The 23538-nt window shown below is 41.7% G+C and overlaps 1 protein-coding gene across 1 annotated transcript in view; it reads left to right on the forward strand.

Moving 5' to 3' along the window:
* Positions 1-19166: 19166 nt before the first annotated feature.
* PLPPR1 (phospholipid phosphatase related 1) overlaps positions 19167-23538 on the forward strand; it is a 265947-nt gene continuing 261575 nt past the window's right edge. The window contains exon 1 of the mRNA XM_033431209.2: positions 19167-19565. The gene's annotated coding sequence lies outside the window, so the exon portion shown is untranslated. The remainder of the gene's footprint in view (positions 19566-23538) is intronic.

Here is a 23538-nt window from a genome sequence, read left to right on the forward strand (position 1 = left end):
TAATCACTTCTATTCAGCATTGTACTAGAGGTCCTATCCAATGCAATAAGGCAATTAAATTAAATGAATGGCATAAATATTAAAAAGAAGAAATTAAAGTGTTGTTTGCAGAAAAACAACTAACTAAAACTAAAAAATTTAACAGGGTTGCAGAATACAATGTCAGTATGAAAAAAGGTGTATTTTTATATAACAGAAGTGAAAAACTGGAGACATACTATTTTACTTTAAGACTTACTATAAAGTGTGAGTAATTAAGACAATGTGATATTAGTGTAAGGAGACTTAGAGTCTAAAAATAAACTTACATATAAATATTTCATTGATTTCTTTTTGACCAAGGTGCCAGGTCAATTCAATGGAGCTAGAAAATTCTTTTAACAAATGTTGTTGGGATACCTGGATATCCATATGAAAGAAAGAGTCTCAGTCCCTCTCACATCATATCAAAAATTAATTTGCAATAATAATAGACCTAAAAATAAAACCCAAACTCTTAAACTTCTGAAAGAAAGCCCAAGAGAGTATCTTTACGCTCAAGGTGGCAAAATTTTTTTTTGGAAAAAACACAGAAGCAATTATATAAAAGAAAAAAATTGATAAATTTGATTTAGCCTAATGAAAAATTTCTGTTCGCCAAAAGATACCATTAAGGACATAAATATACAAACCACTAAGTGGGAAAAAATATAGCATATAAATCTAACGAATGGCTTATAAGCATATGTAAAAAAGCCCTATATATCAACAATAATTAGATGAACAACCCAATCAAAAAAATGGGCAATAGCCTTGATCAGATACTTTACAAAAGAAGATATATGAACGACCAATAATCACATGAAGAAAGGACCTTCATATCATTAGTCACCAGGAAAATGCAAATTAAAACTACAGTAAGGTATCATTAGTACCCAGTAGAATGGCTAAAATAAGAAAGCTTGACAACTTTGAATGTTGGTGATAATATGGAGCAACTGGAATATTTACTAGTAAGAGTGTAAACAGGTATAACAATTTAGGAGAATTGTTTGCCAATGTCTAATGAAGTTAAACGTCTATATCTATATCTACCTATCCATATATCTATATTTATATTTATATCTATCTATCCTAGGATTCAGCGACTTCACTCCTAGTTATTTACTCAAAAGAAATGAAAATATATGTCTACAAAAGACTTGTACCAGATTGTTCACAGCAATTCTTTTTTTCTTAATATCTCCAAACCAGACACAACCCAGTTGTCCATCAATAAGAAAATGGATAAACACAGTACAATATATTCATTCAATTGAATAATATTCAGCAATTAAAAATAAACTACAAGACACACATAATTTAGATAAATATCAAAATCATCATATTATGCAAAAAGAGTCATAAATAATGATTCTAATGATTTGAGAATGGGTGAAACTAATCTATAAAGGTGGGGTGGGAGCTTGAGGTTGATTGCAAAGGAGCTCAAGGAACTTTCTGAGGATTACGGAAACATATATCTGATTTGGGGTGATGGTTATGTGGGTGTATACAGCTGTCAAAATTCATTGAACTAAACCCTTAATATCGGTGCATTTTAGTTTTAATTATACCTCCTTAAGAATGTAAAAACCAAATATTTACTGGCGTCAGTCTTTTAAAAATCTCACAGAAATACAGTGATTCCTACTTTGCTATGCTTCTGCAAAGAAATGTGTGAAATAAGCAACACATATCGAAACACACAAATTCTTTTCCTTTTTATAATAGAAATTAGTCTTTGCATATGTTGCTGTAGTTTGAAGGGACCGTTCAAGAACAATGTATTAAAATTAATGTGAATGCTTTATTTCTCTTAGATGTTGGAACTTTCATTTGCCATTATTCCATTGTTGCTCCACTGTGAGGGTAGAACAGTCAGGATCACTAAAAGATATGTTTCTGGGGAGCTGGACCATGACACTAGACTAAGCTCAGACATAGGTATGGATTTCCTACCCAAATCCATAGAATAATTGAAATACTATATGAAAACTAATAAATATATAGAATTCTGGCAAACAGGAAAATGTGTCACTAGACTAGAGATAATTAAATAGATAAGAAAATATGGCTCTGAATTGATGGAGAAAACTGCAGCTCAAAACACACAAGAGGAAGAAGACTTGTTTCTGGGGGTACTCCAAGATTAGAAAAATGGGCAAAAGAATTGGAGGAGTTCTGGGTGCTTGGGGAAGAGCATTCAGAGCTACCTAACAGGTTGATTCCTGTCCCATCACCAACTTAGGTTGAGTAAGACGTATTTATCCACGGGCTCGAGCAGGAAATGTGGATAGCTGGGCTAGAGAGACATAGCATCACCCCAGTAGCCAGGGAAACACAAAAGGAATGTTATTGACATACTGCATCCTGAAGTATATCCTTCTTCTTTAACATTATCACAAGAAGCAGGCACTATATGCCAAGGGTATCCATAGATGAATGAGTAAAGATGATCAATTATATATGAATGAATAAAGATGATCAATTATATATGAAAATGAATGAATAGATGATCAATTATATATGAAGACAATCAAAAATCATCAATCATTTGAGGAAAAAACATTACCCTGAAAGTTAGGCACTAAACTCAACCGAAAGAAGAACTAATACCAAAGAAAAAACAATGGAGAAAATACTTCTACATATGTATAATTAATATTTTTATAGAGATACAGGCACAAGTAATTATGAAAAGAGTCCAGTGAGAGATCTTAAAAATTAGTGACATATCAAAATTTTAAGTTAAATCAATCAAAAGTAAAATCAATAGACTGACTGGAAGAATGGATTTAGCTAGAGTGAATTATAGAACTGAAAGAGCTGAGAAATTCTAGAATTTATTATCAAAAAATAGCATAAGAAATTTAAGCAAAATGGAATATTATATAGAATTTCTAAAATGTACTTATATGAGATCAGTCAATCAAAGATAAAAGAGCATTTTATATAGCTGAATAAAAACACAGACTTTTAAGTAGAAAGGTCTCCCCAAGAGACAAGTGGTATTAAAAAAAAAAAGGAACCATAGCTTGTTTTCTATGTCTGTGAGTTACAGACATAGAAAACAAACTTATGGTTACCAGAGGGGAACGGTAAATTAGGAGTATGGGATTAACCGATACAAACTACTATACATAAAATAGGTAAGCAACAAGGATTTACTGTATAACACAGGGAACTACATTCAGTATCTTCCAATAACCTAGAAAGGAAAATAATCTGAAAAAAATACATACATATACACATAACTGAATCACTTTGCTATACACCTGAAACTAACACAATATTGTAAGTCTACTACACTTCAATAATTAAAAAAAATAGACCCATAGCAAGTTCCAGGGCAACAATTTAAAGAAAATACCAATTTCTTTTTTTTAAAAAAAACCTATGAAGTATTATTATTATTTAATTAATTTATTTATTTATTTTTGGCTGTGTTGGGTCTTCATTTCCGTGCAAGGGCCTTCTCTAGTTGCGGCGAGTGGGGGCCACTCTTCATCGTGGTGCGTGGGCCTCTCACTGTCGCGGCCTCTCTTGTTGCGGAGCACAAGCTCCAGATGCGCAGGCTCAGTAGTTGTGGCTCACAGGCCCAGTTGCTCCGCAGCATGTGGGATCCTCCCAGACCAGGGCTTGAACCCGTGTCCCCTGCACTGGCAGGCAGACTTTCAACCACTGCGCCACCAGGGAAGCCCACCAATTTCTTTTTAATTGCAGGGAAATATATTTCCTACAAAGGAACAGAAACTGGGTCTATAGCATACTTTTGAGATTCCAGAAGCCAATGGAGTAATGCCTTTAAAATTCTTAGGAAAAATGATTTTGAACCCTTAAATAAGATAGTGTGGACAGTTTTATGTCAATAAATTTGAAATGTCAGTGAATTGAAATTTCACTATAAAAATTCAGCTTACTAAAATTGACAAGATAAGAAGTAGAAAGTCTGAACTGTCCTTTTATTGGTTTCTTTAGCAGTAATGTTTGTTTTAGAAATGAATTACATTATCCTGTCTATGCACATAGCAGCTACACAGAGGCGACTATTCCTATGGAACCAAGTATGGTCCTATATGGTGAAAAATTCAAGGTCTTCTCCCTTACATTTCCTTTCAGACTGTGTTTAAGAAACTTCCCCATTATGCTATAAAACCTGTGCATAAAGTGGTCATTAACCCCATCCTGCCCCCTCTCCTGCATAAATACATGCTGATTGCAATGTGGGCCCAGGCACAGTTATATAAACCTTGGCGGGAACAAGAGAGAGGAAGCATTCATCCAAATAAATACTCAGATGAGGTCTTATTCTTCCCATTTTCCACAGATTGACACTAAGGCAAAGTGGTGACTTTTAAAACATTATTACATAAAGAGATCATAGTGATATTTTGTTTAAAACGAAGTAATTTATCATGCTCTATACTAACACTGTGTGTAAAATGTATTTTGCCTACATTTTTTAGACATTTGTAAGAATACTCCTTATTAAATTAATCAATATAATATTGTTGAAACTGAACAGGCAACTTACATACCCAACTTAGCAGGGCATGGGCTATAAAAGTTTACTGAGAAATAGCTAAGTCAGCAGAAGGTCATCCTGGGGTATATGTAATCCACGTTGGATGGCATGAGCCATGCTTCCCACTCTAAGTAGAAACTACTGTTTGGCCCTTTATTTTAGTGCTCATCTAACCACTATAGTCATACAAGTAATAGTAATAAATTACAAAATAATAAAGTATCAGCCAAAGCTTTGTATCTCTGAGAAACTGGTAGGCTTCCTATCTTTTCTATGGTGTGATCTTTCCATGTTTTGTTTTTCACTCAGGCAATCAGGAAACATTCAGAAAAGTTTGAGTCTCAGTTCCAGAAATTTTACTAATCCTTGTATCTAATATACGTCCTTCCTTCTATCTTCTATGATATTGGTGTTCTCTTTTCATTCGCATTTTGTTAACTTTTTTTTCCACAATAACTGTTCTTCGTTGGAAGGTGCCTCAACATGAATGCATAAATGTGTAACAAAATAATACAAATTGTGGCATTATGGGAGAAAATTTACAGTAAGATTCAACTAATTCCTTTTATTTATCCAGATTCTCCATTATATCCCATTGACCAAAACCCAATTTATTATTTTATAGGACTGCCATAACAAAGTACCATAAACTGAATGGCTTAGAACAACAGAAATTTATTGTCTCACAGTTCTGAGGCCAGAAGTCCGAAATCAAGGTTTCAGAACAGCCATAATACATTACCTCTGAAGGCACTAGGGAAGGATCTGTTTCAGGCTTCTCTCCTAACTCTGGTGGTTCCTTGGCTTATGGCAGCACATTTCCTGCCCTAAGAGAACACATGGTGTTCTCTCTGTGTGAGTGTCTCTGTGTCAAAATTTCCCCTTTGTATAAGGACATCAGTCATATTTAATTAGGGGCCCACCCTATTCTAGTATGACCTTATCTTAATTAATTATACCTGAAAGGATGCTATTTCCAAATAAGGTCGCATTCTGAGGTACTGGGGTTTGGGATTTCTACATATGAATTTTGGGCAACACAATTCAACACATAACAATAGGTTTCCACCTATTCTCCAAAAGAAGCATTCCATTAATATGTTAAATTGGAGCTTGTAGCCTCTAGAATGGAAAGCATAAATTTCAATATTTATTAAAACATAGGTAGGAAGAAATCTATTATTTCTCACAAAATAATACCCTGTCTTCTCATTGGCAACTCCTATAGTTCGTAGCGCAATCATTCAGGTGTCTGAAGAGAGGCCATAAGAAGTGGACACCACATCCATTGTTGCCTGTTGGGCTAGTTTGTTCCCCTTGAAGAATACACATGGCTGGTGGCCAGTAAGGAATTGTCTGTTGTTTTAATCTTTTATTTGCAGACATTTATGATAGATCATCCATGAACCAGTCATTCAAGTAGACTGGCCTTGAAGACTGACAGGAAGTACGAGTACACACACATTGAAATTGACAGGCAGACAGGCTGACAAATTCAGAACTGCCCCTATACAGCCTCCATCTATTCCACTGGAGCTGATCAGACTCCAGACTCACATCAGACTCCTTTGCAAAATGTCATTAAGTGTTTCTTCATTTTTATAAAGATCTTGCACAGGCAGTAGGGAAGTGAAATATGTCAGATACCTTAAAAGTGGTGATAGTCTCATTTTTCTGCTGAATTTCCCACTATGGAAAGGACTCAATTTATTGACAAAGAGCACTCTACTGAGGAGGTGCCCTGCTGCCCCTCACCCCCACCCCAATGAAGAATTCTAATGAGAGAAGCTGCAGGAGGCAGCAGTGCAACTGAATTTTCCAAACCAGTCCTCTCAAGCTAATACCAGTGGCCCTTTCTTCATTAGCAATCTGCAAACACATGGGGCCAACCCACCGCAGATGACTTTCGTGAGGATCCAACACTGAGTCTGTTAGATGCTATGAAATGTGTGTGAAAGGGAAAGTCTATGCCTGCATGGGGCTTAACTTCAATAATAGTAATAATAGAATATACTATTTGCTAGACACTATGCTAGGTGCCAAACATAGCTTATTGTATCCTTTCAACAGTCTTACAAAGAAAGCACTATTTTTATCACCATGTACAGATGAGCAAACCAAGCTAGGTGAATTGCAGTTATTAAGGAGTCTATGTTTTCTAGCACAATGCTCTTTCCATTCATCTACAGTACTTTATTGAGTTGGCTGCATTTGTTTCTACCTATGTAATGCCATCCACACTTAGGCTTGTGTGTGTGTGTATACATGCACAAGTGCTTCTAAGCTCTTTGGTCTGCATAGGAAAGCCTTCATTCACCCCCTCATTCACCTTACTGCCCCTGCTTCACAAGAGACGGTATCCCAAGGTATTACTGCTCATTTCTTATAGGTCCTAATGCCCCTCATATTTTCCTGGTGACTATAACATCATCCAGCTATCCACATGCACTAGCATGTGCCTTTGTGTGGTCTATGACCCCACATAAAGTTAGAGATCTCTGAGGAGTGACAGAGAAGCTCCACGTTAGAAGAGGCTGCCTAGAGGTTGAATCCTGCTTGCAGATGTGATTTCTTGGCCAACACAGTGTTTCTTTGTTTGCATTTTCAAAAAAGTTTTATTCAACTTAAAAAAAATCAGAGATTCCATGCAGAAACCTGATTAGTAGCTTCTCTTGAAAAATAAAGAACCATAATATTTTGCCCCTTTCCTGCATGACAGCCATCAGCTGCCTCCTGTGGAAGGGCACACACTCTCTGGTCTACTCCAGACCCTTTCACTTAAAGGTCTGTATCCGCATCTGTACCCAGAATAGATTCTCAATGATTCTCATTGCCTACCTGACAGATGTTTTGAGTTTGCCCATTCCTGCTTTACTTGAATCATGACTACCATCATCTGGGGTGCTACTAGCAAGGCATCTGTTGAGAACTAAAACAGCCCTTTTCCATTCCTTTTGGGTGGTGAGGCTGCGAGTGACTTTTATTGGTAGCTTGGCAGTAGTGACTGCCCCCATCACTCACAACCAGCAAAACCCTGTGCTGCTAGCAGTCAAGGCAGAATCCAGCTCACCACTCCCTGTGGCTTCTTCACCCCTCAACTTCCTCAGGGTGTATATAACACAGAACTTTATGGGACTGTGGGAATCTGTGGGGACACCAGGAAATGTGATTGCTGCTTCAGAACCTTGAGGCATCTTTTTCGCTAGAATAAAGACTCAGGTCCTGTATATTTTTTCCACCCAGCTGCAAACCATCTAGTGAATGTCAACCCTTTCCCCCAAACTGAGGAGAGTCATGTGGAGAAAATAAGGGTTTATCCGTTTATCCTGGCAACATTTCAGTTCTGTGTACGAAGCTAGAGATCTTCCTCTTATATTTTGATTCAATAGATATTTATTGAATACCTTCCATGGATAAAGCACCGTGCTGTGCAGAGTAGCTGCTGCTCACGCTGCACGTTTGCAGAGCGCTGCTATGCATGATCTTATCTAATTCATGTATTAATCCAATAAGGTGTGTCTTTATTGTGCCTGTTTTACAATGACCCTGAGGCTGAGAAGGAAATTACTCAATATCAGTGAGAAATAAAGAGCACAACCAAAATTTGAACTCAAGGTTTTGGGCTCTATTTCAACACAGTCCCTAGATTTGCTAATGTTATCTTAGGCCATACTAACTTAGAGAAAATGGTCTCACTGAAAAAAACCAACAGTGTTCCTTCGACTTCTTCAGTTTGTAATGGTGCATCAAATGCGATCACAAGTATAAATGAAAAGACCTTCTTCTCTACCACATAGAGACAACCATTTTCCTATTTAATTCCGGCTGCTGGCCAGGGAAAATCATTACACTGGAAGAGGGAGACTCGACATCACAACTGCTGCTGCTGACCACCATCATTGGCACAGATGCTGATCTCTGTGACAAAACTGGTACATTGAGCCGGCATTGCAGGTGCCACTGAAGTCCACTGCCCTCAATGCTGCTGACACTCATTAATGTAGGCATGAGGTGGCACAGCAGCCACTTGCCATGTGGGGGGAACTGGGACCACTGATGTGCCAAAGCAGGGCTACGTTTCCTGGTGCTCTGTGCACAGCCATGATATGCTGCTGTCTGGGGAGTGGGCACAGAGCTAAAAGTGATTTAGTTCAGTGAAGGTGGTGACGGGATGCTCCAGAGGCAAGAGTTCTTTTCTATTAGACCTAGTAACAAGCGGAGAAAAACAGTGGCAAGAGTCCTCCTGCTTCTCCTATGTCCAGACCAGCACAATCCACATTTACTCTGAATCAGGCACTCCTATGGATGAGCAGGAGAAGACAGTAACATTTTTCTCCTGAGATGAGATACCCCTTAAGAATCAGGCATTTGCTGTCACATTTGATGACCTAATTCTAATAGGGAAGCACAGGTATTCATATGCCATTTATTCACCCAACAAACGTAAGCTAAGCATCTAATCAATACCAGGTAAAAAACATAACTCCTGTCTTCAGTTTGCTCACAGGTTATAAAGGGAGTCACAAATATGAATGTGTAATTACAATATAGTTTGAGAAGTGCTGGGCTAGAGGTAAAGTCAGGGTGCTCTGAGAACCCGTAGGAGGAGCATTTTACTTCCTCCCTCCTACCCTGGGGGATTCGGAGGAGTTTTCTGGATGAGACAGTGTCTGAGCTGACACTTGAAGGACAAATTAGAGTTAGGCAGACACAACCATGACGGGGAAAGTCAGAACAGTATGTAAGAGGTACTGGGGGGGAGACACCTGACACACTTGGAAGGGTGGGGTGCTGGGAAGATTTGGGGGTGTTGTGAGTAATAAGATTTGGGGCTGATATGTATGAAGTCTTTGTCAAGATCATGAAGGACCTTGAATATCAGGCCAGGGAAAGCCATTGAGGAGTTAAACCAGTGAGTGACATGGTCAGATTGCCTTTTAGATCACTTCTGGATGCAGATTAAAAGGTGAACCTGGGGCAAGGGACAAACAAGAACATTCCTCTTTCTCTGGGAAGTTGATGCTTGTCAACTGAACAACTTTGGGAGCTGTGGGGAAGGAGGGAACTCCCACCAAGCCAGTCAGATCGGCCTGGCAGTCAGAGGGGTGACAGCTGTTCCACCTTCTTTCCCTGACTACCCCTGCAGCGCAGGAGCCTCTGGGATAGCAGGCAGCTTCATCCTGCCTTAGTGCCAAGGGACACCTGTCCGACCACGCAAAGCTGTGATTGGCATATGTAACCATCAGACCTGGGAGGAGCGAGGAGTCTCCAACACGACTGTCATCTTCTGGAAGCTAGAGAAGCTGACAGTAAGGAGAGCTCAGAGCAGCCTTAGCTCGATATTGACAGCAGCGGTGGTTGTAGAGTAGGGCTGGGCCTGAGGCCAAATGAGTTGGCAGAGTCTGCCTGGCCTCTGCCTTACCCCACTCAGCTCCATCTGTCTAACAGTGGATGTCAGCCTCGAAGAGTGCCAGCCTTGGAATCTGGTGACTCAGAAAAGGGGAAGAGGACACACAAGATATACGTTCATGGGTGGAAGGCTACCTAAAATGTTCAGAGCTAAAAGTCAGTCACAGTGTGGCCTGATATCCTTTAAACACTGTTCCCATCTTTTGCTTGCTTTCCCTCTTGTTTGTCATTATTACTTAAAGAGATGCCATAATTCTTGTATCCATAAAGACATTTTCAGTGGGGCCAGGGAATGAAAATCTAATTTAAAATGCCTTAAACAAAAATGAATTATTGATTAAGTAACTGAAAAGTCCAGTGATACTTTAAGGCATGGCTAGGTTTAAGGATTCAAAAATGTGTAAAGGTCTCTCTCCTGGCATTGCTAGGCTTAAAAGTTTTTAAATGCTTAGAATCCCCAGTAAAAGGAGACATTTTCTTTCTTTCCTTTTTTAAGTCTTTATTGAATTTGTTACAATATTGTTTCTATTTTATGCTTTGCTTTTTGGCCGTGAGGCATGTGGGATCTTAGCTCTACAACCAGGGATCGAACCCATACCCCCTGCATTGGAAGACAGAGTCTTAACCACTGGACCACCAGGGAAGTCCCGAGACATTTTCTTTCCTGTCAGCAAAAGTCCTGGATTTTAACCTAATTCTCCTGGTATGGACACCACAAGGCTAGGGCAATGGGAGATTCTGATTTAACTAGGTCGGGATTCTATGCCCATGCTTGGAAGTGGGGGAGGTTTTTCAACCCCAAACTCCACATGGATTAGTAATTGAAGAATGGTGGTTTCTTGGAAGAAATATGGATAGCATTGCTGGTCAAAGGGGGCATACTGCAAGGCAAAATAACAGATAGCCAACCTCATTGAATCTTTGGTTTACCAAGCAATGTAGACTAAAGGTGACTAATTCCGATGACGATTATCTGCAGATGCTATCGATGGTGATGTTAATTATCATTGGCATTTTGTGAAGATATTTGTATAGTGTGGTATATAGTTCAGTAATCTTCCCGAGTTTTCCTAGTCAGAAGAGTGGTTTAGGTACTTTGTTGGGTTAATGTATTGTTTACCAATTATGAGGGCTATAGGATGATCCAAGGACTAGGAGACATATTCTTCAAAAGTTTCATCAAGTGACTTTATGTCATGACTCATGTCTACATCAAAGTTAGATGGTTAAAATAAAATTTTCATGTGATTGTACTGTATTATTCCAGTAACACCTTAAGATTGTTTTGAACTAAGTCCTCAAGGCATTTCCTTTATTCCTTTCATGGAATTGTTATTTAACAAATACATTTGTAATTTAAAAGTAACATAAATACACAGTCAGAATATTAGGTATAATTTCCTCAGAGTACCATCTGGAATTCTTGACATCAAATTCTCTGATTATACTGGCACCAAATATTTAATTCATATTGGTTAAATAAAAGTAAGAGTGAATAAATGACTCTTACCTGATATGTTACCCAGGTATACATCCAGGATGACATACCCAGGTATATACCCAAAAATGGAATTGCTGGACCATATGGTAATTGATATTTTTAATTTTATGAGGACTTGTCATACTATTTTCCATAGTGACTGCACCATTTTATATTCCCACCAATAGTGCACAAGAGTTCCAATTTCTCCACATCCTTACCAATATTTTCTGGTTTTTTTTTCTTTTTTATATAGCCATTTTCGTGGGTGTGATGTGTTATTGTGTTTTGTTTTGTTTTGTTTTTTTCTTTTCCATGAAAATCACATTTTATTATCTGTTACTTCTTGTAAGCATTATTTTTATCATTGTGGTTTTGATTTGCATTGCCCAAATAATTAGTAATGTTGAGCATCTTTTCATGTGCATATTGGCATATGAAATATTGGCACATGGGATGTTATATATCTTTCTTGGAGAAATGTCTATTCAAGTCCTTTGCCCATTTTTGAATTGGGTTGTTTTGTTGTTGTTGTTGAACTGTAGGAGTTCTTTATATGTCCTGAATATTAACCTCTTATCAGATATATGATTTGTAAATATTTTCTCCCATTTCACGGATTGCCCTTTGATTCTGTTGATAGTGTCCTTTGATGTACAGATTTTGTTTGCTGTAGTGCAGTTTACTACTTTTTCTTTCGTTGCTTGTGCTTTTGGTGTCATATCCAAGAAATCATTGCTAAATCCAGTGTCTTGAAACTTTTCCTCTTTGCTTTCTGCTAAGAGTTTTATAATTTTAGATCTTATGTTTAAGTCTTTGATTCATTTTGAATTTATTTTATACATGGTATTAGGTAAGGGTCCAACCTTTGCATACGGCTATCCAGCTTTCCCAACACTATTTGTTGAAAAGACTCCCCTTCCCCAAGTAGTCTTGGTATCCTTGTTGAAAATCATTTGACCATACATGTGAGGATTTCTGGGCTCACTATTCTGTTCCATTAGCAATATGTCTGTCTTTATGCCAGTACCACACTGTTTTGATTACTATAGCTTGTAGTAGGTTTTGAAATCAGTAAGTATGGGACCTACAACTTTGTTCTTTTTCAAGGTTATTTTGGCTATTTCATGTCCCTTGAGACTCCATATGAATTTTAGGATGGATTTTTCTATATCTACAAAAGACCACTGGGATTTTGATAGTGTTATGGCCTATATTGTGTCACCTAAAAATTCACATGTTGAAATCCTGACCCCCAGTACCTCAGAATGTGACTGTATTTGGAGACTGGAGCTTAAAGGAGAAATTAAGTTAAAATGAGGTCATTAGGGTGGGCCCTAATCCAATACGACAGTTGTCCTTATAAGAAGAGGAAATTTGGACACAGACATGTACAGAGGGAAGACAATGTGAAGCCAAGGAGAAGATGGCCATCTACAAGCCAAGGAAAACGGTATCTGAAGAAATAAACCCTGCCAACACCTTGATTTCCAAAACTGTGAGAAAAGAAATTTCTGTTGTTTTAACCACCCAGTCTGTGGCCCAATCAAACAGATAGGGATTGCACTGAACCTGTAGATTGCTTTGGGGGGGGGGTGAAATTTTTAGATAGGCTGAATTTTATAAGTTTGGGCTGACTGTGTGAAAATGCTCAGCCAGTGGCCAAATTTGTATAAGTTCAACTCGGTAGAGGCATTGCTCCTACACGGGGACCTGCATAAGAAGGTATTCTGTTTTATTGGGGTTGAGTTTATTGATCTTGGAGAGGCAGTTTTCTTAAGGTGCTAGTCATAATTAGAATATATTTACCTGCCCTATTTTCACAGGCAGGAATATTGTGCTCACACTATTATTTTTTTCCCCATTTTTCTTTAAAATATTCCTCTCATTAAGTTTCTAGGGCTGCACGAGTCAGCTTTAGGCTAAAAATAGTATCGTTGCTGTTGCTGCCACTGTTCCATGTGGAAAACATAGCGAACTGCTTTACAGAAAAGGAAAAAAATAATTTTCTAGCGTATTCTTAAGATAGCATAAAAGCCACACTGACAAGGAGCCCCTAAATTGCCAGCAGACTAAGGTTTCCTGCACCAATTTCATGGCTTTTATTATTTTCCTACTGGCAGAACAGAAAGTAGGATTCTTCAGGTTCCTTCTACCCAACACATTGCTTGTGAAGGGCAGAAAATGAAGAATTAGCCTCAAGGTTGGCAAACTATAGATTGTGGGCCAAATCAGCACACCACCTGTTTTGTAGAAAAAAGAAAAAAATTGGAATGCAGCCATTCTCATTCTCAGCACTGTCTATGGCTGCAGAGTTGAGTAGTGGCGACAGAGATATGGTCTGCAAAGCCTAAAATATATACTATCTGGTTCTTTACAGAATAAGTTTGTTGGCCCCTGAACTAGACTATGAATAAGTGATGACTGAGTAATTTATTCAGACCTGTCATTTTAAAGATGAGAAAAATGAAGACGCTAATATTATTGAGAGCAAAGGATTCCATGTTGGCAGCTTAGGACAGACTGAAGAAGAGAAACTGATGGACTCTGGCAGACTCACCTCTCCTGGATTGGGCCAGGGTCAGCAGACAGGAATTGCCAACAGTGGAATATCTACAATATGTGAAGTACAAGGGAGGTAGAGTCATGATTCTAACAACTTCTGATGTGGGGGAGATAACAAGGATGGCACCAGGGGTAGAACCAGAGAGTAGGGGGATCAGTGATAAGTACCTGAGTCCCACCTGTGAGGACATGGAGAACTAGGTAGAATTTCCGGCAACAAAGGTACATAGATCCTGGGGGCTGAGCCATATGAGGTAGTAACTCAGAAGACAAATCATGGTATATAGGGGAATCCAGAAATCAGAGCTGATGAAGTAGTAACAAGCATTAGGTTCAATGTGGGTGAGATGAGTCCATAAATAAGAAAGGAAGTTCTTGAAATCTGTATCAGTCAGGGTCCCAGCGAGAAACATAGGGCACCCTCAAATAAAGATAATCTGAGGAGAGTAGCAGGACTAGTCTGTGTGACGGATAGAATGCGGCAGAAGTGATGGTGTGTTGCTTCTGAGGCAGGGTTGTCAGGGACTGCGGCTTATGTCTTGGGATCTTTCTCTCTCCCTGAGCACATTCTCAAGAAACTCTTACTGGGTTCATGAATGCAAGAGAAAGGATCACTCTGATACCAATCACCTGGTGCCCCCATTCTTCTACATCTGGCTCAGGGAGTTGTGATCAGAGCTGAGACCATTTCCAATTTAGTCTCCCCCCTCCCCAGCCACTCCCTGCCCCTAGATTCCCATCCGTGAAAACAGAACCGACTTCTTATTGGTTCCGTTCACTCAAGACAATAATGACAGGAGTGCTGGGGGTGAGATCCTGGGGGTGGTCCTTTTCACATTTTGAATGATTTCTTTTGAAGAGAAAGAGTTCTAAGCACTATTGCCTCAACTATTTCATCCTACTTAGGGCGAAAGTTAAATAAATTAGAACATTATTCTGGCTGGATTAAGTTGGCCAGAACGAAGCTATCCTTTGAATAATAATACACTTTGAGCCAAAATGCATTCTCTTTCTGAACCAGAAAAACTAGGATGGGCTTGATGTATATGTTTCCAAGGGGATAAAAACTATCTCCAGAAAGCTGTTTTGCCTTTCTCATCCAACTTCCATTTTTTGATAATCACATACACAAAACCTTAAAAAACTGTGTCTTTTGACTTCATCATCTATGAAGAGTACCAAGTGTCACAGAACTTGGAAGTCTTTTTGCAAAGTCAACATTTTAGGCACAGAAATTTATTTTGGGCTGTGTATTTATTCATTCACTCCTTAAACATTTACTGAAGGTATACCACTTGCTTCCTTTCTTGAGGCATCAGGGGCATAAAAAAGAGTAAACCCCTGCCCTTGAATGGCTCAAACCAACCTAGGTGGTGGCAAGTCAGACATAAAAAAGGACTTGATGTGTTAAGAATGACAATAAGAGTACTTGGAAAGGGTTATGGGGATAGTTTTATGACAGTTTTTGATATTCCTGGACACATTTTGATTCTTATAATAATCACTAGTTTAGCCCTTACAGTTGTGGCTTAACATTTTTAGTGAACCATATATGGAATTTTTACAAGAAGAAAAATTATAAATCTGTTTGTCTCAGCGTGGTATTTGAAAATGACCAAAATTATAGTTAGAATGCAATTCAAACACTGTGTCTTGTAATTATGAGACAATATTCAGAGCACAACTTATGCACATACTGCAACACCATAGAGTTATTATATTATTTCAGCAATACCTAACCTAATGGAATTACTTTCATATGATTTTATAAGAACTGAGATATCACTATAGCATTCATAGTTTGGGAGAGTTTTAGGTTCAAACATTATATCTATTACTGGGTTTTATTAATTTTGAATTTTTTGTATTGATACTGTATTCTGAACAGCTAGTTCTCTTAAAAATTTAATAGCTAGCTCTCTAAAAAATTTCATACATAGCCAGGCCACAATACTAGGTTATTTTGCTGATATAGGAGGTGAGGCCATTAGACCTGTTTGTTTGTTGGTAGAGAGAGGTGCAAAGTTTAGGAGTTGTCCACTAGGTAGGGGGATGAATGCTAAGTCTGAAATCTGAACTTAAGGAGCATTGAAAATACCTGCAGCCTTTGATATTCTTACCATTAATTTCTTTCAAAACCATCTGAGCCACAACTACTGAGCCCATGTGCCACAACTACTGAAGCCTGCATGCCTAGAGCCCATGCTCCGCAACAAGAGAAGCCACCACAATGAGAAGCCCGCGCACCGCAACGAAGAGTAGCCCCCACTCACCACAACTAGAGAAAGCCCACACGCATCAACGAAGACCCAATGCAGCCAAAAATAAATAAATAAAATTTAAAAACAAAACAAAACCATCTGCAGATGTGTGCATATTAACTGGCTCCGGGCATTCTATTACCTAGGAGGAGTAACACATTAGATGGCTAAAATTAGAAGGAAAGCAAAAAAAAAAAAAAAAGTGAAAACACACAGCCTGGTGAGCCAATGTCCCTGGGGCTTTATAGCAAGAGACGCTGAGTGCCAGGCAGGAGGGGTCCTTAATCCCTGTGAGGTGTGAGTGGCAAAAAGTGCTGGGGGGGGGCGTGTGTTACTGCAAACACTTGCCGTCTCCCACTTGCCTCTGGTCCTGAGTGTGGAGGGTGAGAGTTGGGGTTATTCACCATTCACACTGCCACACAGCTTTATAGCATGCTTTTCATTTCATGGATTTGAATACATCAGTGATCAGGGTGATGTGTGAGGGGCCATGGAGGAAGCCACAAGGAAAATTGGAAGGCATCTGAGTTTCATCTGTTTTATTTGTTTAAGCTTAGGAAAAAGGGGAAAAGATCGTAATAATGAAAATGTTAACCAAATTAATAAAAGTTACAGACAGTTGCTATGCAATAGGCACTGTGATAAGTGTTTTATGTACATCATCTTATTTAGTGTCCCTGGTGCTTCCCCCACTCTCCACAAGCAGTAAAAATCGCTTCCTGAAGTGCAGTTCACCCTCTTATAGCGGCACCATAAAGGGATTCCACCTAATTTGCAATTCCAAATTTATAAAGTCTCCTTGACCTTGTTGGTGATGATAGTGTCCCTGGGCATCGAGGGGAGTGGCGTGCCCTTCCTCCTTACCCAAGGCCGGGCTCAGACAGAGGAGAAAGTGCTTCTTGGCCAGGTAGCCCTGGACAGTTACCGTTGTTGGAGGAAGAGCCTCAGTACTGTCTTACTGACAGAGCCACAGAGTTGAGACCTGCACTCACCCCCACCCCACCTCTCTGTTCCAGGTCCACCACTTCTTGGATTCAGAGCCCTCGCTCATCTCGGGCTTACACAATGCCAGGGCAGGGAGAATGGCTTTCTGCCTCAAGGCCCTGCCTACACCAACACCCTGAAATTCCAGTGAATGCTATTCACTGTTCTGAAGGGAAAGTGGTAACAAGCAGATCTGTCTTGGATGCCTTCCAAGAAGCTTGGTGCCCAAGGGAAGGCCTGAGATAAAAACAGGCATGGAAGTAGGAGCCCCAAGAACTGTGAGTGCTTCACTCTAGGGACGCTGCTGTTTTTCAGAAGAACCTGATCTCCCCTACCTGGTAGACACTCAGACTCACTGTTCTTCAAGCAAAGAGATGCTGCAATTCTACTCCTTTCAAGGAGCTGTGGAGAGAAGGAACCAACCACTAACACTCAGGGCACTTGCACTTTTTAAACCTTCCCCTTTCTCATCCTTATTTTCCTTCCTTTTTCTATGTCTTTTCTCCTAAACTTTGCTTTTGTTGGTGGTATTTAGACACACTGTTTTCTCTCCTCTGGGTGTGCTCTAGGGTTTTATCTAATTGTCCTGCTGTTCTAGTGTCACTTGGCATTATTATTGGGAAGATGAATGGGATAGGAGTCAGAGTTCAGCAGGAAGGCATCTGCTCATCTGCAGTACATAGTGGAAATGCTCAGAGGTGAACTTTAATGAAAGCTTGGAAAAGATTTGCACAGAGTAGGCTGTCTTATATCCCACCAATGCTGGGGTGACCAAAAGGTAGTCCTTTTCTGGAGGGACCAAAACTGAACAAACAGGAGGTATTATATCTTTACAGGGAGTTCCCTGCTTGGGATGGCTTTTCTTCTGTAGGAGAGAAAATGGGGTGGGGGGGAAGACAGGGTGGTCAAACACGGAGGAGGTTGAAAACGGAAGCTCTTGAATGTGTCCTAACCACTGGCTTGTTTTTTGCTCATAGAACAATCTCACCAAAAAGAGTTTCCACTTCACTCGCAAAGCCTCTCACCCAGCAAAGCCTCTCAGGCAGCATCTCCCCTGGCCTCAGGTTACTGCGCCATCGCCATAGCGGGCTCAGGTTCTCTTACTGGACTTTCTTCGCCTTGACAGTTCTTCCACTTTACCAAGTAGCCAGAATCCCCACTTGCGAACGATTGCTTTGGCGCTTTGGCATTCGAGGCAAGGGGGACAATGGCTCTATTGTTCTTTTGGCCTTCTTGACTAGAGCAAATGTCTCTTCCATCTAACCCTGTCACCAAAGGAGACTGAGTATGGAGCCCTCCAAGATTCACCTTCCTTCCACTTCCGCTTTGTTCTTGGAAGAGGGTTTCGTGGGCCCCTCCCCACCCTCGCCCCAGCAAACCTGTTTTGGGACCCGAGGAGACAGTTGCCTCTTTCTGCTCTTCACAGAGTGGAAGTTGGGAGAGGGAAAAAAGAAGCGCGGATCAGGAAACTGGTTTTAGTTCAGATTCGACCTGCTGCCTGTGGTTCCTCCTGGACTACTAGGGACACGCACCCGGGTGCCCCGCAGCGCAGAGGCCACAGAGCGGTCCACGGGAGCCCCGGCCAAGCACTAAAAATTCACGGAGAAGGAGAGCCAGGCGTTGCGAGGGCTCGGAGCTGAAACTGTCTCCAAGGATGGGTCGGGATCCCGCCACCGGCTTCCGGCACCGCGGGCGCCAGGGAGTCCCCACGCAGGGCGCACCTTTGCGGTTGGGTTTCCCAGCTGCCTTCCGGGAACCCCGCCGAGCCCCCTGCGGCTCCGGGGGGCAGAGCCTAGCTCGCCTTCAACCGAAGCTCTCACTCTGCCTGCGCTCGGGAGTGAGCGCTCAGGGTCCCCCTCTGAGCATGCGCAGCCCGGCGCCCTCCCCCTCCTCTCTCGCGCCCCCCTCCGCCCCCCTCGCCCGCCAGCCTTTTGCTCCTTCCTTTCATTAAACAAACAGGAGATCCTGAAACCTGGACCCTGTGCTAGCTGCAGCTCAAGGAGGAGGCGGAGGAGGAGGCAGAGAGCGGGATGGGCGCTGAGGGGGATCCGTGATCCCGCGCTCCCCGCCCCACGCGCGCGCGCGCGCGCACACACACACACACACACACACACTCTCACACACACACACACACACACACACACACTCGCACAAACACACGCGTACACGCCCGCGCCGCGCGCTCGCCGGTTGGATCTCCCACGCAGGCGGAATGCAGCAGAGCCCGGGGAGCGGGTCTCCGACCGCTGCTTGAATGCACCTCGCTGCCGGGAGCCGGACGGCCCAGTAGGGCGCACGGGAGGAGGGTCCGCCGAGAGAGGTGAGTGGGGCGCCCGCAACCGCGGGCAGCTCCGGGACGCTGGGGCGGCCGGGTCAGGTTCCCCGCTGGAAGCTGCGGCGCAGGTGGCTCAAACCCAGCTTGCGGGCATTAAGGTGCAGATGAAGGCGGCGCAGGGGCGGTGCAGGGGAAGAGGGCGATCCCAGTAAGGGTCGTCTCCTGCGAGGTGTCAGATTGACCCAGCGGAAAGCTACACCCTCCCTGCTCGTAAACTTTCCTCCCCTGTCATTTGGGAAACGTGGAGACAAAGGGGGCGTGGAAGCTCCCTCCGTCCCGTTCCACTCTCCTGGCTGCGTTACAGGCTGCGCCGGGAGCCGGCGTGCGGGCGGGGGCGCCCTGCAGGTGGCTGGGGCCAAGTCCTCCCGCCCGGGCGGGGGTAGGGATTTCTCAGCCCTGGCTGTAAGCGTGGCCTTTGATTTTCCCTCAGGCGTGGGCACCTGTCATCCTTTCCTCCTCCCCCACCCCGCAGCCTAGGCGCCTCGTAGTTTGTGGGGGGTGGCGGGTGTCGCCTGGAGAATTGGAGGGGCAGCCTCTGGCTTTCCCATTCAGCACCAGTGCCACGGGAGCCGGGGGGAGGCTCGGGCCAGTGCGGGGATGAGTGATGAGTTACTAAAATTTGCCATAATCACCTTCTGGAAACGCTGGGCGCCGGGTTCTCTCCTCCCTCGGGAAGGTGCTGTCTTCACGCACACCTAGGTGGCAGCCTTGGGAGCTGGGCTGGGCTGCTGTGGCGTGGCTGGGGCTTTATTTTTGCCCCGGGGTTTTATGACACAAACATGTGGAATATGTGGAGGATTCTGGGTTATTTTTCTTTGTGGGGATACCGTATTCCCTTTTAACCTCTTTCGTGGGAGAGATTCTCTGCAGCCTGGTATCTAGCTGGTGGACAGGCACCGTTCTGAATCTCTCTTCGGTCCCAGGGAAGAGGTCCCGAGAAAAGGATTCCCTAAAATGCCAGTTGCATTGGGGTGGGGTCTCAGAGTGCGGAGCGCCTGCTGGCACCTGGGAACCGCCTCAAATCTAATCGTCCTTTGAAACAGCAGAGCCTGGTCAGTGTGTGAGGAGTCCAGGACTGGGACAAAGGGGATTGGAAGAGGGCCAGATGATGGCTGTTTAGGAGAGGAGCCACTAGAGGCCAATTGAGGCGAGAAGAGGTCGAGCGGGAAGCAAGGTACCCTTGCAACCTTCACTGAATTCCTCTACCCCTTCTCTTACTTCTCTTGTGTTTGGTGGCTTTTATTCATCGGGTGGGACTCTAATTTGGAGATTTCTGGAACGTCACATCTGGAGAATAGAAGACTTGACTATTTCTGAGCTAACCTTGAGCAAATTAGTTCTGTAAGTCTAGGAAATACCATGTTCAATTCTGTTTTGGCGTTTTATTCACACCTGGAAGGTGGGGTAGGCAGACAGGTATATTTGGGGGGGTGGGTGGGTTCTGTATCTTAGGAGGCTTGAATTTGTAAGAGACGTGTGTGTGGGGAGCCTGGAAGCCAAGTTGATGCTGACAGAAGGAAACACTAGAAGCTCAGATCCAGTACTTGTGACTATGGGTTGCCAGAGAGTATTCTCTTCACTTTAAGATGACTTGCAGAGTCCATCTCACTGCTGCTCTGGGGACCTTTTTTAATTTTAAACATTTTGTAACTTCTTTTAAGTGGGAGAAAGCATGATATACATGAGGTTAATTAAGAAAGTTCACTTATGAGAGAGACCTTGACTCGTAAGTCAACATTGCCAAAGGTGAAGAAGTTATTGAGAAAAGAAAAAAAAAAAAAAAAAAGAGGGGAATTGGAAAGGGTTGCATATTATTAAAACAGCTTCACTTTTATAAATTTTAAAAAGCATTCAGTAAGATGGAAATCTGAAGTTTTTTTTTTTCTTTTTTCAAACAACTGGTGAAGTAAAGACCTTTCCAGAAATATTTTCAAGTTGAAATTGGCCTAGTGGGGGTTTAAATATAATTGTCAGCATATGTCCCTTTTTATTGCATGGTGAATATTCACATCATTTTCAATGCAAATCTTGGCAAGAAAAGATTAAGATTTTTTTTTTTTGCTTTTTACTAGAGCTCTATTTTCTTTCTTTATGATGTATTTCCTCTTCCTACATCTGCAAGTTCAATTCATTTTGATTATATTCAGAGTCTATTTTCAAGTTTTTATTGACCACCTATCCCATATTTAGCATTGAAGTTCATATAATAATGTATAACATCGTTCTGGCCCCTAAAGTGTTTATAATCTAGATGTCAATACAGAATTAACACATATGAAATAACTAGAGAGTAAGATAGGTTTGTACTGTCCTGTGAGCTCTTAACATGCATGGCATATACTCCATTCTCCCTCCTGGCCTTTTCTCAACATTCAGAAAACACACATCAGCACTTACTATGTGCTGGAGTCTGGAGAAAGAAAAACACGAGGAAGTAAAAAATAGTCCGAGCTTTCAAGGATGAGGAAACAGGTATTTAGCTAACTATGATGCAATCTGATTAACTGTTATAGTTGTAGGGTAAATCAAGTGCAAATAGTAGACATGCAAGTGATTTTTTTTCTTCCCCTATGGGATTTGACCAGACGGTCTTTGAGATATTTTTGAAAAATGAATAGTTTTTACCAGGTAGGGAAGGATAGAAAGGACATTCCAACAGAGGAAACGTGAGTGTGCCTAATGAGTTAGGGTAACTATGAGCCGTCCCATGTGGCTAGAGCACAGGGTACTAGAGTGTGGATACAGAAATGAACAGCAGCTAGGTGACACTAATTAACAACTAATGCTGTGGAGTGTTTGGATAGGGATATGCCCAAGATGCTATGGAAGCACAAAGGGAGGGCATCCACCTAAAGGAGATTAAGAAGATCAAGAAGGTTTCTTAGGGTGGTTGAGGTGACCTAAGTCTTGAAAGACAAGAAGAGAAGGGCTTTCCAGGCAGAAAAAAAGCTATCTGAGAACTGGAAGTTGTTCTGTGTGGCTGAAGTGAGAGATGTGAGTTCTTAGCTCTGTGGAGTAGCAAACCATCAGGCCAGAGAAATAAGCAGAGATCAACTGTGAATGGAAATATCCCAAGCAAAGGTGCTTCAGTTTTATCTGAAAGGCTGGGAAAGAGTTTGCAGGTTGGGAGAGTTTGAGACATAATCAGATTTGCATCAGAGAAAGATAGCTGTGACCACAGTGTGGAGGATGGATTGGAGGCGGTGAGACTGGAGGCAAGGAGCTTATTGTGGAAATACAGGCGTGAAATGATGAGGATGGTGGCAGTGGGGGTGGAGAGGAGAAGATATGTCCGGGAAACAAGTGAGAAAGTCAACCTTGCTAATCTAAGAGGCCTCCTCTGTGTGTTCCCATACTACCCTCTGCTTTTCTAGAATTCACTTGCGTAGCTCTCTTTCCTGTGTTTGGAAGGAAAGACATTCACAGCTGCATCTCCAGCATTCATTACAGGCTTGGTACAGAATAGGGACTCAATAAATATTTGTGGAATGAATGATTAAATTAATGAACGAGGAAACCCAGTCATGAAGCAATGATTCCTGCATTAGAACAGTAGAAGCTAAATCATGGCTTCCATTTCTCCAAGGTGATCAGCATTTGGGAGATCAGTGACAAAATGACCCAGGAAAACTGCCTTTATGAAAAACTGTCCTGTGAAGTGCCAATAAGAAAGCAACATTGTGACATCACATTTTTTATATCTAAACATTATATTATTGGCTCATCTTGGTAGCAACAGCATTTAGCACAGTTCCTGATTCATAGTAAGCTGGAAGTAAATGTGAATTCTCTTTTTCTCCCCCTTTACTTGTCAGAATGTCCTGATTTTATGTGCTTTGCTCAAACTTTTAAGATAATCTGGGACCCGGGAGTTTGGAAGCCACAGTGTCTCATTTAAAGAGCTCGTAGCATCTTGGCATCCTGGGATAAGGGCCAGACCACCCGTGTTCCCATCTTT

Source organism: Orcinus orca, chromosome 6 (genome assembly GCF_937001465.1).
Source record: "Orcinus orca chromosome 6, mOrcOrc1.1, whole genome shotgun sequence".
NCBI classification, from domain to species: domain Eukaryota; kingdom Metazoa; phylum Chordata; class Mammalia; order Artiodactyla; family Delphinidae; genus Orcinus; species Orcinus orca.